Source organism: Notamacropus eugenii, chromosome 1 (assembly GCF_028372415.1).
Source record: "Notamacropus eugenii isolate mMacEug1 chromosome 1, mMacEug1.pri_v2, whole genome shotgun sequence".
Classification (NCBI taxonomy): Eukaryota; Metazoa; Chordata; class Mammalia; order Diprotodontia; family Macropodidae; genus Notamacropus; species Notamacropus eugenii.
Window position 1 is genome coordinate 531,862,640 of NC_092872.1, and position 19,104 is coordinate 531,881,743.

A 19,104-nucleotide genomic window follows, 5' to 3' on the forward strand; every position below is an offset into this window, starting at 1 on the left:
GGCCTCCCCCCTCCACCATCTCTCTCCACCTTTATGTGTCATGGTTTAGCATTCACATACTCATTCAGCCTTATACAAGCCTCATGCAATATTAAAATGTTTATGCAACCCTTTCTGTGCTTGGAGCTGCTGCAAATGTTCTCAGTGTGCAAGGAATGAGGAGAATAATGTGCTCCTGCTCTCTCAGGGGAGTGGGTGACTCCAACACAACTCTGGTCTCATCCCTCCATGATTAACTGGAGCAATACATCTGAGCAGGCTGATTCCAATCAGATCACGATCTCAGCTCTCTGGGCCCTCCTTGGGGAGCCCCACCCCAGCACTGATTGAGGGCACTAAGGAGAGACTGGTTGGGACTTGGTGCTTTTGCCATATGAAGCATGCTAAGGTAGGGTAGGAGATAGCTTCTGCTGGACTAGGCATCAGAAGACCTAGGTTATAATTTGAAATCTGGTTCTTAATTCCCATTTAACCTTAGACATAGCATGTAAACAATTCAAACCTCAGTCCCCCCATTATGGAAACCAGGGATAATAATATTCAGCCATCCTATCAACCTTGCAAGACTTTTGAGAGGATCCAGGAGGTAGTGTGGTTCAATGAAAGAGCACATGCTCTGTCCTTAGAGGACTGGGTCCAAATCCCACCCCTTGAAGATTAGTAACCATGTGATCTTCAGCAAGTCACTTAACCTCTCTGGGCTTCTGTTTCCTCATCTATAAAATCAGGGGGTCAGACCAGATGTTCTGTGAGGTCTCTTCCAACTCTAGACCTATGAGGGTAATCTCCATGGAATTCAAATATGTGAAAGCACTTTGTAAAATGTGGCTTGCTAGACATGGAGACTATTAAGATATACAATGGAAAAAACTGGCTTAGCTCTCAAAGGATACTTTCAACAAGCCTGTGAATGCTGTAATTCAGGTGGTGCAGTCCATACTAGCATGGGCAACATATGAAACATTAAACTAATGTAGTGACACGTATTATTTATGCAATATGGGATGGACATGATGTGGCTCTACCCAGCCTGGAAAGGTGGCCTTTTGTTATGCTGCTTTCTTAAGATCCTGTATTGCCAGACATCTGAGTTCAACAGTACATGCAGGGCATGACAGAGAAATTAATCCCAATCCAATATATTACAACTAATGATCATGAGGCACCTGAAGAACACATTCTCTGGAAAAAAAGAAACTAAGTCTCAGAGAGAAGAAATGACTTTCCTGGATCAGCAGTATAACAGCTCAATAAGACCAGGCCACAAAACTTTGGGGTTTGAGCCCCATGGTTCTAAACAAGAGCCCTACTGGATTTGTCTGTGGAGAGAATGTGACTCCTCCATACCCAGGGGAAATTGACAAATTTCCATCTATTCATTCTTATGACATGATTCCCTCTCAATGTGCAAGTATTCTCTGGCTTATTCAGATGTTAGAAGAGCTTTCATTTTTCATCCTCCCCACTAAGTTTGATCAGGTTTGGCTCAGTTGGTTACAACACAACACCAGCAAGTCCAAGGCCACAAGTTCAAGCTACACATGATGCTCATCAATAAAAATCCTGCTTCACTGGTGGCAGACTACACCCTTTAACCCCACCTCTCAGTCAACAAACATATCTATTAAGCACTGTGTCAGCCACTTGTGCTAGACACTAGAGAAACAAAGGTCCAAATGGTCCCTGCCCATTAGGAATTGCCATTCTAATAATGGGGCAGGGAATGAAACATGTAAATAGCTAGGTCCTTATATGATATATACAGAATAGATGGAAGGTAAGCTCATAGTGGAGGCAGATCTGGCATAGTGGATACAGTGCCAGACCTGGATTCACGAAGATTAATCTTCCCTAGTTCAAATCTGGCCTATGGCACTTAATAATTGTGTGATCCTGGGCAAATCCCTTAACCTTGTTTGCCTCAGATTCCTCATCTGTGAAATGAGCTGGAGAAGGAAATAACAAACTACTCCAGTATCTTTGCCAAGAAAACCCCAAATGGAATCATGAAGAATCAGACAGGACTAAAAGACTGAACAATCTCATAGAGAGAAGGCATTAGCATCAGGGGATGGGGAGCAGAAAAAGCTTACTGCAGAAGTTAGGATTTGAGCTGTCTTGAGGGAAGGATGGTACACAGGCAGCACCAAAATACAGAGATGGGCAATAGAATCACTTAGAAAGAAATCACGGCAAATGGGTCAGTATATGGAAGGCAAGGAGGAGAGAAAAGTATAAGAAAATTGGAAAAGTAAGAAGTCCCCAAGTTATGAAAAACAGAAATTGTTGTATTTGGTATCATGGGGCTAATAGGGAGCCACTATGGTTTAGTAGGTACAAGGATGACATTGGCAGCCATATGCTTTTGAAAATCACTTTGGTAGTTGAACGGAAGGTGAACTGATGTGAGAAGAGATTTGAGGCAAGTAAATCAATTATGAGGTTATTAGATTGTTTGAATTAGGATGGTGACAGTATGAGTAGTGAGGAGACATATATGAGAGATGCTGAGAAGGTAAAAACAATGAGATTTGGCAATGGATTGGATGTGCCAGATGAGTGAAAGTAAGGACTCAAGGTTGACTTTAAGGGTATGATCCTGGACAACTAAGATGATGGTGGTACCCTTGGCAGTATTATGGAAGTTCAGTAGAGGAAAGAGTTGGAGGGGAAAGATAAGACTTGTTGTGTTTGAGATGCCAATGGGACATGCAGTTTGAGATATTCAAAAGGCAATTGGTGATATGGGTCTTAGTACCATAAGAATAACTAGGACTAGACATATAGATCTGGAATCATCTGTATAATGATGATAATTGAATCCATGGAGGCTGATATAATCATAAAGAGATAGCATAAAACAAAAGAAGAGAGAAGACTTAACTTTGGGGACATTCACTGTTAGTGGTCACAACATGGATGAAAAATCTGCAAAAGAGACTAAGAAGAAGCAGCCATCTAAGTAGGAAGAGAACCAGAAGAGGGTAATGCCATGAAAACCCAGAAAGGAAAGAGTATGTAGAAGGTAATCAGTGGTGCTGAAAGCTGCACAGAAGTAAGAAGGACAATGATCCAATAAAGGTCATTGGATTTGGCATTTAAGAGATCAGTGGAACTCTGCAGAGGGTAGTTTCAGTTGAACAATGAGGTTGGAAACCAGATTTTGAAAAGTTTAGAAGAGGGTGAAGGAAAAAAAAATGTATAGAAGCAGGCACAGACTGATTTCCTCAAGGAGCTTAATCATAAGAGAGATAAAGGACAACAGTTAGCAGGGATGGTTGGAATAAATGAGGGATTTTCAGGGATCAGGGAGAAATGGAGGTATCTGTAGGCAATAGGGAAAAAGCAAATAGACAGGGAGAGATTATAGAAAATAGAGAGAGGGTAATAGCAGAGGCAATTTGCTGGAGATGGAAGGGAGGGAGTTCAAGGGTGCATATAGAGGGATTAGCTATAAAGGAGAAGATAGTGGTGAGAGTTCCCTAGGTGGAATGAGATGAAGAGAAAGGGAAAAATGGTCTGGTGAATGCCTCAATTTCTTTTTTGTTGAAGTATGAGGCAAGGTCCTCAAATGCAAGTGAGAGAGGAGGTCCAGTGGGGGAGACTTGAGGAGTTAGGAAACATTTGGAACAGCTGTTTTGGGAAATTTAGTAGTGAATTTGATTAAGGAGGAGCGAAACAAATAGAGGGACCAGTTGAGATTAGATAGGAAAAGACTGACATGAACCAAATCAGCATGATTTCATGATCCTCTCCATCTCCACTCTGTAGTACATCGAGAAGAGTAAAGGAGAAAGACATGGGAGTGATGACTTAGGGGGTTGTTAAGTGTAAGGGTAAGGCTCCATTGACTATCCTAGTTCACTTAAAAATAATTACCTTTGTTAGATAAGAATACTTTTTGTCTGAATGAATGAGAACTGACTGAGTGGGACCTTCATAACTCCTTGAATTAATCGAAGCCACTGTATGTAAGACTTGGTCACAACCTGAGGAACTAGTACAAAAAGGATGAGATAACTTAGTGATTCTGAGGGTCTGGAAAAGGAGCTGAGAGTGGGGACATCCAGAGCTGAATTGGAAAGAAAGAATGAAGACATCCAGAGATGAGTTGAAAGGAAATAACAGCCCAGGGACACCCAGCAGAAGGAAAGACTAAACTGTAGTAGAGAATGGATATACAGAGGAAGGGTACTGGCCCTAAAGGCATTGTAGTGTAGAAAACTCAGATTAACACCACCAGTTATACCCACCTACTAATGGACTGAGGGATGTTCCAAGAAAAAGGTCTTGCTCTTTCCTGGTGCCTATCTATGCACAGATACAATAAAATCTGTTGCTTCATTACCTAAACATTTCTGGCAAACAAAATTTTGCCTAAACCATACAGAAGTTAGGGGTTACCTAGAGATGAATGTAAATTATGTCAGAGAGCCAAACTTCTGCCTAAATGCTAAGAATTTTTCTAAGTGGGGACTTGGAGTTATCAAGATTGAACTGCTCACTTTTCATCTAAAACAAACTCCCTCAAACCACAGAAAAAGGAACTACCCAGATCTAAGGGGGCATTTCATTGCTCCTACATTTAAAATGAGATAATTATTGTAACATTATGTTACACAAGAAAAATAAACCATAGGACAAAGGGTCCAGAGATTAAATAATAAAGAGTAGGACAGAGCTAAGTTGCATCATCCAGCTATGTGGTTGTGTGGCTTGTCCTTCATTTTTGAAGTAGACGGTGACATCAAGATTTGAATGAGGGAAAGCTGTGCAAGGTCTCACTTTCTCCTCCAGAGTCATCTGAGTCCAGTGGCCAGATATAGAATGGGATGACTGGAGATGGCCCAGGATGCAATGGAAAACCTAGGCCTTTTTAAACTAAGGTCTTTTCCAAGTTCTCATTTGGAGTGAAGCAACATCCATTGAGTGATTAGGCCTCTTTAAGAAGTGAAGCAAAGGATGGGCCCTTTAATTAAGAAAAAAAATCAAACTGAGAAGGGAAGACCCTCAGGGTTGCTGGCCTAAGAGAAATAATTACTATTTATATTCACATTCTGAACCATCAAAGCCCCCAAAATAACCATTAAGTGGGACTTGAGCAGCAATGGCATCATCTTCCTGATGCCATGGTCCTCTTCAAGAATGGACAAAATCCCACAACCTGTGAATACTCCAAGCTGCCCCAATGGGGACTCAGCTGGCCAGTTTCAGATGGGCAACTCAGCTCCTTCTCCTCTCCTGTATTCACATGGGATATCATGCCCTTATCTGAAGGTGTTCTGCACAAAGGAAGGGAAATTTTGAAGCCTGAAACTGACCTAGTCATCTTGAGGTTTACTAGCTAGATTTCTTTCTTAAAGACCGTGCCTTGAACCTAATTCACTCTGGCTCTCACTGATCACCAGATAATCAAGACAAGGAAGAGAGAGGAGCATGGCAAATACATGAGGTTGGAAGGAATAGAAGTCATGGTGAGAATGAACAGGATTAGCTGTCATAAAGCACAGAGAAAGATGGAATAATTAATCATTATATTAATATAAATGTCTATTTTATTAATATATTTAATATTGATTATTAAGAATTATACAAAGAAATTTCAGAGTTTGCAACATGGAATTAGCACCTTAAGTATGATTGCAAGATCAAGAGTATGTGTGTAGCTGTGGTAGACTGGAGGATTAAGTTATGGAAACTGAGAAATTAGGCCCTTGAAGGAATCATCAATATATTTGCTGAAGTCCTGTAGTAGGAGGGCATGACTTAGAGTGGAAAACCAGACTGAGAGCCAGGCGCTGAACTCATTAAAAAAGGAAAGAAAATGAGACAAATCTATGCTATGGTATAATCTGGGCCAGGCAGTGTGGATGGTCTGACACAGGGAACTACTTCCTTGAGGGAAAATAAAGGCAGCTCAAAAGGTATGTCCTGCTGATAAGTCAATATTCATCCTTATAATGTCAGTAGCAGTGTGAGCTGCTGGAGCACAGGAAGATTGCACCATATTGAAGTTTTCTGTGTGTAGCTCTGGCAATGGGCATTTTTGAGCACTGAAGGCTCATAGCAAATGTTTGTTGAATTGAATTAACATAGGAAAGATCACATCTATTCCCACAACAACCACCCTTATCCAGATCCTCATAAGCCCCAGCTAGTGTGTTGCAAGGAAAGGAGAAAGCAGACTGGAATTTAAGCCCCTATTTCCACAGTTATTAGATATGTGACTCTGAGCAAGTCACTTTACCCGAGTTTCAATTTACTCATCTGTAAAATAGGGAAAAGCAGTATTTACATAGAACTTTTAAGATCTGCCAAATGTTTTATGTACAATAACTCATTTGATCCTCATGACAACCCAGTTGTACCACTTTAGAGATAAGGAAATTGAGGCTTAGATGGCTCACCCACAGGCACACAGGTTAGAAGAGATAGGAGCAGAACCTGAATCCAGGTCTCTCCTGTCTCTAGGTGGAGGAAAGTGGGGTATAAACCTTAAAATACTGTGTAAATATGAACTGCTGTTACTTCAATAGCCTGAGAGAATGCTCCATTTTTCGTCTCCCTACTTTCTCATTTTTTTTCCCCACCTCTCCTCTATAATAACTTTATGCATGGCCTTGATCATCTCACTCTACTTGGAATCCTTCAGTGCCCATCCCATTTCCCTCTCCTGTTGCTTAACAAATCAAGCACCAACTCAGCCTGGAATTAAAGATCCTGTACAATCTCTTCCAACAGATTAGTTCTCTCTTTATTTCATCTTGTTACCACAACATACTCAAGATCCAGCCAAGGTATACTCCCCACCACAACCATAAAGCCCATTCTTCCCCTCTTTTAATATCTCTATCGTGCTGTTCATGTTCTCTGAAGTTTTTCCCCTGCCTTTCATCTCTGCTTGTTGAGATCCTGCTTAGCAAAGGTTGCCTCTTCCATGGAATTCATCACATAATCCCACCTGTGAGAAATAATCTTCCCTTCCTTGGAGTTTAAATAGCATTTTGTACCTCTCAGGGACCTATCTTGTTCTCTCTTTTAGTATAGTTATGTGTCTTTCTGTCTCCTAAATGTTTATTTAATTCCATAAGAAAGAGGGATAGCAATGTCTTATTCGTTGAATTCTCCCATCACCACCTGCCTTCTGGGCATCTCAAACCCAACATATTCAAAGCTGAACTCATTGTCTTCCATTCCCAATCCTTACTCTTCTAAGGTTCCCTATTTTTACTGTCAGGTACTCCACCATCCTCCCAGCCACCCAAGGTCCCAGCTGAGGTGTCACCCTTGACTTCTCACTTTTCACTCACTACACACGTGTAATTTTACCTTCATAACATTTCTCATGGATGTCTCCTGTCTCTCTACTCACAGCCAAACCAAGCCCTAGGTCAAGTCCTCATGACCTCCTGCCTAGGCTGTTACAATAACCTTCTAATTCATCTCCCTACCTCGCCTCCTCTCAGCTGCCAAAGTGATTTTCCCCCTACAAAAGTGTAAATCTTTCCATTTTACTCAATAAATTTCAGTGGTTCCCTGTTACCTCTATGTTATGAAATATGAAGTAGTCTATTTGGTATTTAAAACTCTTTATAACCTGGCTCCTTCCTACATTTCCAGTCTTCTTAAACTATATTCCATTTCATGCCTTCCATGAACCAGCTACACAGGCCTTCACACTGGCTATGCTCCAAGCCTAGGGTGCTCTGTCTCTCCTCATCTGTGACCACGTAGGTTCCCTTACTTCTTTCAACACTCAGCTCAAATGCTACCTTCTTCAGGAGGTATTTTTCTGGTACCCTTGTCAAGCTGCTAATATCTCTACCCTCTGATATTAGCTCCCATTTGCTCTGTCTATATCTTGTACATATCGAGTTATTTGTCTATTGTGTCTCCATTAGAATGTGAACTACATGAAAGCAGGAACTGTTTTTGCCTTTCTTTGTATTTCCAGGACTGAGCAATATCTGGCACATAGTGGGTAATAAATGTTTGCTGACTGAATGATAGATAATTCATCTTTTTGCACATCTCATTTCAAGTACCTCATCCAGTACTCTACATCTAAAGGATGGTACCATGGAAAGAGTTCATGGCCAAGGGACCCAAGGACAAATCCAAGTTCTACCACTTTCTACCAATATAACTGTGGTCATGTCTTTCAAACTCTCTGGGCCTCAGTTTGCTCACCTGGAAGATGAGGGTCCTATAGGACAATAAAGGCCTTCTAGCTCCCAGCATACCTGTAAATGTTTAATTGAATGAACTTGAATTCACTAAAAAAAAAAATCCTCAATGAGTATTGTATACTGTATTTGGTACCTAAATATTATTTAGAACCTATTCGACAAGAATGACAACAAAACCCCACTACGATTCAAGGTAAAACATCATTCCACATAGGAAAGGAAGGAGAACATAGCCAATGTAGGCTTGGGAAAGATCTAAGGACTGGAGGGAATGGAGATTACAATAAGGATGAAGAACAGGGCTAGGTATAATAAGGCCTTAGGAAAGACAGAATGATAAAAAGCCTCTGAAGGCCACTGTCCTTGACTTTGGACACAAATTCTGAATTTGTGCATCTCACCATTCTGGGACTCCAAGCTACCAAGTTCTGGTCCCTTCTAGACCCTATCTTCATTCTCAGACAGTGCCCCATGCTTGCAGTAAGCAAGGGAATGGTCAGCTTCTGGGTGAAGATTCAAGGTTTCCATTAAAACAATGCCATCGTTTGTCAGTTCTCTCTCAAGGTTTCCTGTTCTAGTCTGACCACCTGTCTTTGCTTCCTGGCCTTGATGGCTGGTCACAGAGCCACGTGTTTCTGAGAACTTTACCATTTACTTTGTTTCAAACTTTCTAAACAAAGAGTTTGCAGAGCCTCTCCTTCTTTGTATTCAGTGGAGAATGGCTGTTTTGGTGCACACTTTCTGCTGCAAACACTTCCAAAGAAAGCTTTATTTTCAATCGCTTCTTTCAACTGAGGATAAATACCTGCTTTGTCCTTCACAAAACCACCAGCTGCAAAGATTTCTTTCCCTGTTCAATTGAATTAATCTTTAAAAAGAAAAAAAGAAAGAAAAGTAAATCTTTGCAAAGTAGTGTCATCACCAGTGTGATCTAGAAGGATCAGGAGCAAGCTAGAAAATGCTGTATTGAGATTATGACGCCAACTTGACCTCAACTAGCTGCACAGTTCCAATCAAATCATTTCATCTTTGTTTCAGTTTCCTCTGACAAAAAAAAAAGGATGTCTTGGAAATGTCGAGAGGGTAAGATGTAAGAATGGGAAATAAGAACTTTGATTTCAAGTCCCTTAGTAAATAATGTCTCTTCCATGAAATCTACACCACAAGCCCGCAGGATTGTTCTGTACGTGGTAGTTTATTATTTGAGGGAGCTGTTCTCTCCATCTGCCTTCATTAGCAGATGAAAATTTCTGATGAAGCAGTAACTGCTATACAAAGAGCATCTATTAACTACCTCTCTGGCTCTAGGGGAGATACAAAGTCTGGATAGGACAGGGTCGCTGCCCTTTTATATTTGATAGTCCAGTGGAGGGAGAGAGAAGATGAAAACATAGGTAACACTAAATAAACATTGTTAAATATGCTAGAGAGATGCATGGTAGAGTGGAAAAGGCACTGGTTTTGGAGTGGGGTTCAAATTTAGGCTCTACCAGCATTGCTTCTGCAAAGTCACAAACTTCATGGGTTTTTGCATCTTATTCTATAAAATGAAGAGAAAGGAGGAACCGAGACTAGATGACGGACTCTCAGATTCCCCTCCAGCTCTAATACCCTCTGCTTTTAACACCAATGCCATTAAGAAATAGGACCATGCCAAGGTGGAGGAGATGGGCTCTTGGGCTCCCTCTCTTGTTCCTACTGGGCTACAGCAACCAGTCTCTGCTGCTGAAGCTCAACTAAATCCCTGGTAGCAGCTACTGAGCAAATGAGAAAATAAACAAACTCAAGCCAGTCTTGCCTCATTCCAGCTCCATCTGAAACACAAAAGGCAGCAAAGGCATCCGTGTTTGCCAGATACGAAAAGGACAAACTTGGCTGCAAAACCAACTTCCATTTTCTCAGTTTCCAAAAATACCCACCCATCAGAACTCATTTATTCCAAACAAGATGTTCCCCGCCCAGTTAAGGGCAAGGCTTCCTACAGGAATAACTTGTCCAAGAATGGTGGCCCCTCCCCATCTTCCAGGACTGATCCCTCTCCCCTGGCATTGAGTAAGATATGTGGAACCTGGGCGCTTAATCCATCTCATAAACAGCACATCTACCTCTATTAGGAGCTACTAGTATACCTATGTAAGAGTAGGGGAAGTCTAGCTGCTAGAGTTGGTGACCTGGGTTCAAATCCTGACTCTGTCTCTTACTAATCCTGTGGTCCTGGGCAAGCCACTTCATCTGTGTTGGCCTTGGCATCCCCATCTGTGAAATGGATGTGGCAACACTATAAAATCTGATGCTAAAGTTGAGAGGAAGCATGGCGTACTGGGTAGAGAGTTGGTCTCATAGTCGGCCAGAAAGGCCTTTTTAAGTCTTGCCCCTAGCTGGTTGTGAGACTCTGGGCAAATAATTTAATTTCTTAGTGTTCTGGGGAAAAGTGGCAGACCTTCAATGGTAAGAGGAAGGTACTGACCAGGATCTCCCTGGATTCATGAAATCATAGGTGCAGTTCCTATTCTCTATCCTTAGAGGAAAGTCAGCCATTATTAAAAGTGGTCATGGTGGTACCTGATCACATGCACTGCAGATTGCCAGTGGAGGCAAGAAAAAGAGGCACAGTCAATATACGCCAGGGGCAGATGGACACCAGAATTAATGTGATGCTGTCTTGTCAATGGGAGACAGAAGCTTCTAAACTGCTATCTGATGGACTGCAGCATAGTGCAATAATCCTAAGAAGGGACATTTACGTAGGCCTTTCAAAGTTACAAAATACTTTACACACATTGTTTCATCTGAGTTTCACAGCAATCCTGTGACTTAGGTATCACTGTCCCATTTTACAAATGAGAGAACCGAGGTTCAGAGAGATTACGCAGTTTACACAGCTATTAAATGTAAGAGGTGGGATTTGCACCCAGTACTCTATCCCCTAAGAGCATTTGTTTTAAAAGAAATAGACCTCCCACCAGTTCTGTCTCAAACTTATTAGCTGAAACTAGGCAAGTCACTCACTTGTGAAAGAGATAGTTACTCCCATTTCACAGATGAGGAAACTCAAACACCAATGTCATGAGGCTGTTTTTGAACCTCAAAAGAAAGAACATAGGTAAATTACTTGGTGAAATTAAAATACTAGATACAGAGTTTGCTATCAGCTGGGCCTCTCTGAGCCTCAGTTTCACTTATCTTTAAAATGAATATAACTATGCTTATATCACTTATTTTGAAGAGTTCTGAGGAAAGCACTTTGTAACCCTCAGAGCAATATATAAATATGAGCTATTATGTATTGATTGAGGTGTGTTTATATTTAACAAGTTCGGGCCAGCAGCTTCTTAAATAAAAACTGAAATGGTCAGTGATTTATTTAAGAGGGGAAAAAAAGCACTTTCCTCATTTGTCAATGTAATGAACACAATAAATCGACACTAAATAACACTATAAGCTGTTCGCAGGTTTGAGAACAACAAAGTCCTTGGCTTCTGTCCAGGGTTTTGCTAGTCTCTCAAAAACTCAGGTTCAATCCAGCTAGTGAGGAAAGTGGACCCAGAGGAAAATGGTAAAATTGGAGCTATGCTATGAATCAAAGGTGGGGGCTGGAATTAGGCTCTCAATTTACTAACAACTGGCTGGAAACAGTGTACAAATTAAACCCCATTTCTGAAATCGCTTCTTGGAACAAGGTCCGTGGAATTCACTTAACATCTCTGGATCACAGTTTCCTCATCTGTAAAATGGGGGTAAACCTTACACTATATGATTTCTAGAGTTAAGGGTCAAGTGAGAGAAAATGAATTGAGGGCAAAGTGGAATTTCTCTCTCTCTCTCTCTCTCTCTCTCTCTCTCTCTCTCTCTCTCTCTCTCTCTCTCTCTCACATACACACACACACACCCATATAATCACAGAAAACAAGTAGCAAATAACAGCTGTAACCAGGTATTTATGTTAATAAAATACAAAGACATTTTTAAGCTTGAGCATCCCTTTTAGAAGTCGGAAGGAGTTCTCTGCTTCAGTTGGAAGGGGAATTTCATTGGCTACAAAGACTGGCCACATCTCTGAAAACCTTTAAAAAATGAAGCCTTTCACCTCATTTCTAAAATATAGAGAGAACTGAGTCAAATTTACAAGAATACAAGTCTTGCCCCAATTGATAAATGGTCAAAGGATATAAACAGGCAGTTTTTAGAGGAAGAAATTAAAGCTATCTACAGTCATATGAAAGAAATGCTCTAAATCACTATTGATTAGAGAGATGTGAATCTAAACAACTCTGTGGTACCCCCTCACACCTATTAGATTGTCTAACATGACAAAACAGGAAAATGATAAATACTGAAGAAGATGTGGGAGAGTTGGAGTACTAATTCATTATTGGTGGAGCTGTGAGCTGATTCAGCTGGAGAGCAGTTTGGAACTATGCCCAAAGGGTTATAAAAAACATGCATACTCTTTGACCCAGCAATACTACTTCTAGGGCTATATCTCAAAGAAATCATAAAAGTGGGGGAAAAGACTCACATGTACAAAAATATTTATAGCAACTCTTTTTGTGGTGGCCAAGAACTGGAAACTGAGGGGATACCCATCAATTGGGAGAATGGCTGAACAAAGTGTGGTATATGAATGTAATGGAATACTATTGTCCTATAAGAAATGGCAAGCAGGTGGACTTCAGAAAAATCTGAAAAGACATATATGAACTGATGCTAAGTGAAGCAAGTAGAACCAGGAGAACATTATACACAGTAACAGCCACAATGTGCGAGGAGTGATTTTGATAGACTCAGCCCTTCTTAGCAATGCAAGGACCTAAAACATTTCTAGTGGTTCTGAAGAATGGATTAAATCACAATGAAAACTAATCAGTGTTTCTTGACTTGGCTTTGACTAAACTAAACTTGGATTATCTAAACAATCTTTCCAGGAATCCCTTCTCTGGTTCTTCTTTCAGTAAAGTTGGTCAGTCAATAAATGCTTGCTATGTGCCAAGCACCATGCTAAGTGCTAGGGATACAAAGACAGGCAAAAAATAAGTCTGGAAAAAAGCCTGGGGATCAACACAAACAAAGTTATGGGCAAGTTTATCTCATGATCTGAAAGCAGCAGAATGGAAAGTCCAAATAGGAAAACCCAACAGGAAACATGAGAGCCGTTGGCAACTCTGATCAATTAGGGCAGCAGAAGGACATTGGATTGTCCCATCAAAGATTTCTTCTCCCCAATGGCCTCTGTACCTTTGTTCCTTCTGGGATCCCCATCTGGAAGGGAGTTTGTGCACTTCTTCACATTTTACTGATCCTCCAAAGCTTCCAGAAGAAAACTAATGCAATATTAAGCTGTATTAAAAGGCAAGAGCTTTTAGAAATAGGAAGGGGACCTCTAACCTGGTTGGGATTCTGTGGTCAATTATGGGCTTATTTTAGGAAGGACATTGAGAAGTTGAAGGACATTTAGGATTGTGAAGAGCCTCCTATTCATGTCATCTGAGGACTAGTCAAAGGAACTAGGGGTATTTAGGTTGGAGAAGAGAAGGCTTGGGGATGTGGGACAGCTATCTTCAAGTACCTGCAGAGATGTCATATGCAAGGCGAATTAGTTTTTTTTTTTCTTTTTGGTTGTAGAGGATTCAGAAAATTTCTAAAGGGAAAGATTTTCCACACTAAGGTGTAGGGATTGGAGTAGGTGGAGGACGAGGAAAGCTTCCTAGAAGAAATGGCATCTAAAATGGGCCTTTAAGGGAGAAAAGGATTTCCATAGGTGGAAATGTAGAGGGAGTACATTCTAGGAAAGGGGGATGGTCCACATGAAGACATATCAGAAGTACAATAAAGGAGAGAACAGGAAATAGGGCAATAGTGTACAATATAAGAAGGAGAAAACTTTGTAAAGAGGCTAGAATTAGACTATGGAGGACCTTAAATGCTAGGCTGAGAAGTTTGCATATATCCTATAGGCAGCTGGGAGCCAATAAAGGCTTTTGAGCAGGGAAGTAACACATCGGATCTTTGCATTATAAAGATTCATTTAATAACAGTGTGATTTTTTTTTAAGTGGGAAAAACAGTTGGCATGTACACTGCATCCATACTGTGGCTCTAAAGCACTCAGGGCTAAATTACCAAGTCTGTACATCTGAGAGTAGTCTCCGTGGATGTTGAGAGAGGCATCTTGTGGGAGGCATACTATCCTTTACTACAGAAAGTCAAAATTCCTTGATGCAACCACCCTTAATTATGGCTTAGCAATGAGTGTAAGGTCAAAGTAACGTGGGTCAGAGACCAAATGAGCCAGTAATTGTAAAGTGAGTCCAACAAGAAGGTCCAAAGTACACCAAACAATCAGCAGATCAAAATCCTCTCCCACTACTCTACCAGGGGAAGTGGTCTATCCATTTTTTCCTCAACAGTCTCCCACTTCTTCAGCCAAACTAATCATTTTTTTCTAAGTCAAACCAAGGCAATTAACATTTATTAATAATTACCATATACTAGGTATCTTGCTAAGTGCTGGAGATATAAATAGAAGCATAAAAAAAGTCCTCCTGAAGGAGTTTATATTCTAGTGGGAAAACAGTTTTAAAAGCTGAAAAATGGGGCAGGGGAAAGGGCAAGTACCCACAGGAGGACATAGTCTGGAGAGTCATAATTAGAGCTAGAAGGGGATGAAGGATGGCAAGCCTTTGGCCTTCCTCAAAATGGAGGTTCTGGGAGGAACTCATCAATGGGAGAAGGGGGCAATGATGTGGAGACAACCTTCAGGATGAGAAGACCATAAAAGTAGAAGGAATTTCTAAGGTAAGAAGACAACTGAGGCATAGTAGAAAAGTCTAGGATGTTGGAAACCAGGAGAGGAGCCCATGTGACTGCTCACATACCTTGGCTCATGCCCTTGATGCCCTTTTTACTCAAAACTCAAGGAGGCTACTTTTTCTCTTAACTAGAAAGAGGATAGAGCTGCCATGTTTGTGTACATGGCTTCTATAAAAAGAAGGTAAACCCAGCTAGCTTCTGCAATGAGCTCATCTCTTTGGGGCCACTCTGGTTCCAGACGAAACATTACTTTTTCAATCTGGGGACCTGGGAATTAGATTGTCATGTTCAACTCTCTATCTTTTTCATTATTCCCTGAAAGCGTAAACTCAATTTGAGCTTCAGTGAAAAATGAAGAGCATTAGACCAACCTTTTTAAAATTGCTTGGTCAGTACTTCCCACTGGCCTGTGCTTCATGGAGCTGTCACCACTGGGTAATTAGAGCATTAAGCATGTACCTGATCGGCAAGCTGCTTTTAATTGAAATCCTCTTCTGGTTCCCTAGCACTTCAGGGTTCCTGCAGTATTTGTTGATCTCCTTGGGTAGCCAGCAAAGATTCAGGCCCTAAAGGTAGTAAATCTGGGTTTTAGATGCCCAGATTTAATGATCACTTAACTTTCATGAAGTGATCTGACCACCAGATCTTCCCCCTTGACAACTCAGAATGTCTCTGCAACCATGTCAGTGTTGTCCTGTTGGATTATTCTAACTTTGTTGTGGTCAAGTGTCAGCAGAGGGGGAAAGGCATAGGATTTTGAATTTGAGGATACAGATTCAAATTCTAGGTCTACTGGTTGCTACCTTGATGACCTCTGATGAATCATTTAATCCCCATAGGTCACAATTCCCTCATCATAAATTACAAGATAGAATTTTTTTTTTAAATTCTCTAAGATTCCTCTAAGCTCTAAGTCCTATAAGATCAAAGAGGAAATCAGATTATTTACCATTTTGCGGGGGGGATGTTGAAAGGATTTGGTAAATTTACCAGTGTAAGGTAATGTCTGAGAGACAACGTGGTATAATGACTACAGCTTCAGTCACGTGACTCTGGGTTCAAGTCCCTCCTGGCACATACTGGTTGGTTGTGACCATGTATTTCATATTTCTATAAAGTATTCAACTTGCTAATACTATAAGTTGCACGGAAGTTATCAATCCACTCCAGGCCAGACCCCTCCAATCCTTACTCCCACGTTGCCAAAAAGGCATTGTGCTTACATTACTTGAATAAACAGGGAAGTTGCCACCTAGGTTTCCAAATGATAGAGGACCACATTTCCTTCAAATTTTCTCTAGTTTCCTTCAAGGTTCTGCTCAACTGCTACCTCTCATGTAAAGCCTTTGTTGATATTTATTCCACCAGTAATTGGTGCTTATTCTTCCTAAAATAACTTTGTATTGATCCCTCAGTGTGTTTCGGCCTCACCCCTCTCCTTCCCCCAATAGAATGTAAGGTCTGTAAAGGTTGAATTTTTTTGTTTTAGGGGAGGGGTTTTTTATTTTTGTGTTCCCAGTACCTTGTAAAATACCTTGCTCCTTGTAAGCATATAAACATACTTTTTGACTTGAATTTCCTAGGCTTTTCTAGAAAGGATCTTGCCAAGGCCCTGGACAAATAACTCGCAGGGATCCTAACCAGGATCACTGATCAGTGATGACATACAATGAGCAGATGGCAAGGTCTTACGTTTCACCAAATTACAGGAACAATTGCAGCTGCTAACTCCCTATTCATCCAAGTAGTTTTAGCCCCTTCTGTCTGTCCAGGAGTCAGGTAGGGGTATGTGGAAGGGCCTGGTCCACCTCCATTGGGAAGAGGATTGAGATGGACAACTTCTAGTAGTAGAGAGTTGCTTAGAGCAGAGAGAGGTTATGTAGTTTGCCCAGGGTTCCCCAGCCACTCTGTATCAGAGACAAGACTTGAACCTAGCTTTCCCTTGACCCCAGGTTCATGGCCCCAGTAGAACCTTCCAGCAAACCTAAGGACATCATACTGTTTTATCAGATAGATTAGGATGACTCCTGGGCTAGAGGTGAAGCTCCAGAAAACCCAAGCATTTCTTGCCACTCTCTAACATATGAGGGCTCTTTAAGAATGGGACAAACTACCATGGTGTGGAGAAATCCAAAACCACTCTTTTGAAAAGCATTTCTTATCAATACGTCTGCAATTTGTGCCTCTGTGGACAAACCTCCTTCTTGTCTCTGGCCTCAGCTTGATTCCTACCCACCTCAGTTACCTCTTTTGAATTCCCAGTGGTGACCACAGCCTACAGACCACAGAGTTGTCCATCTTACATCATGTAACCTGTTGGTTCCCAGTTCACAACCTCCTCTTGGGCTTGCCTGTACCAGAATAGAAGTGCTGACGACTTTCACCAATCTGCTTACACCTGAACTATCTCTGCTCCAGCCTTCTACTCTTTTTTTTTTTTAAACCTCAGATCCTGCTCATCTGGACAAGCATTCTGATCCAGACTCTTTGGTCTAGTTTCCCCAATACCTAACTTGGTCTGAATCAATCAGTCACCAAAATTGTGTTAAGTGCTGGGAACAGAAGGAAAACTGAAACAGCCTCATCTTTAAGGAGCTGACATTGTAACAAGGAAAAAGTCATGAACATATGTAGATATTTACATTTTAGATGCATGGTTACCTGGGGGAGAAAATGAAATATTATCTGAGAGAACCAAGAATAGTCTAATACAGAAAATTCTGTATACAAACAGAGGCGTTTTTATTTGTTCCTTTACACATTAAGGAGGCACAATGGAGCTTGGGTATTTAGAGCAGTGACATACATCATCATGTATGGAAGTAGAGGGACTGCTAGGTGGTGCCATAGTGCACAGAGTCCCAGCCCCTGAAGCAAGAAGATTCATAGTCCTGAGTTCGAGTATGGCCTCAGACACTGACTAGCTGGGTGACCCAGGGTAAGTCGCTTAAACCTGTTTGCCTCAGTTTCCTCATCTGTAAAATAAGCTAGAGAAGAAAATGGCAACCCACTCTAGAAACCACTAAAGAAAAACTGAAATGCAATTATAAAGAGTCAGACACAACTGAAAATGAATGGACAAACATGAAAGTAGAGAGAGATCTGAGACAGGAAGATCAAACGGGAGGCTATTGCAATAAATTCAGGTAAGAGGTGATGAAATTCTGAGCTAGCATTATGTTGCATGAGTAGAGATAAAGAAATATATGAGAGAGATGTTGTGGAAGTAAATGTGACAAAATTTGTCAGTCATTTGGATTTGTAGGGTAACAGTGAGGAGCATAGGATCACAACGAGGTTGTGAATTTGGGTGACTGGGAAGGATGGTGGTGCCCCTGGCAGAAACTGGGAGTCTAGGGAGAAGGATGAGTTTGAGAGGGGAGATAATGAGTTTGAGTCAAGAGTCACCTGTGGGATATCTAATCTTAAAAACTTTTTGTCCTGCCCGGTAGGGAAAATCCTGTCCTAGTCCCTGTGCCAGAGCCCCAGTTTACCTGGACACACCTTCAGCCAACCCTGGCAAAGTTAATAGTGGTACCTTTTCAAGGCACCACTTGAAGGAGGGCAGTTAGGGGGTAGAGTGGATAGAGCACTAGACTTGGAGTCAGGAAGACTTTTCTTCATGAGTTCAAATCTGCCCACTAATTGTGGATAAATCAGGAAACCCTATTTGCTCCAGGTTCCGCAACTATAAAATGAACTGGAGAAGGCAATAGGAAACCACTCCATTATCTTTGCCAAAAAAACTGCAGATGGGGTCACAAAGACTCAGACATGACTTCAATGACTCAACAACAGCACCTCTCAAGGAATTCTGAGTCCCTGTGGTAAAGGACAGTGTGATTCCCACAGAAATCTATTCAGCATCCACAGAGGCTACTCTCAGATGCCTAGTTATCCAGTGCTGAGTATATCAGAGTCATAGGGAGAGAAAGAAGGGACCAGAGTTTCATGGACAGTACAGGCTCACTCAGTACTCCATTGAGTATTATATACAACATATAATATTGTCTAATTTCCCTAGCACTGCAAGCTTTGATCCAGATGGCAACAAACAGGTAGGCTAGGGGATGTGTCAGAGACAGGCAGGGAGGATGACTTTCTCC

The 19,104-nt window shown here is 41.3% G+C and overlaps 1 protein-coding gene and 1 pseudogene across 1 annotated transcript in view; one reads left to right on the forward strand and one right to left on the reverse strand.

Moving 5' to 3' along the window:
• The window catches only part of LOC140520247 (ALK tyrosine kinase receptor-like), a 505,219-nt gene that overhangs the window by 397,400 nt on the left and 88,715 nt on the right, over positions 1-19,104 (reverse strand). The gene's annotated exons all lie outside the window — the stretch shown is intronic.
• Positions 1-19,104, forward strand: part of LOC140529724 (nascent polypeptide-associated complex subunit alpha pseudogene) — a 71,039-nt pseudogene that overhangs the window by 50,577 nt on the left and 1,358 nt on the right.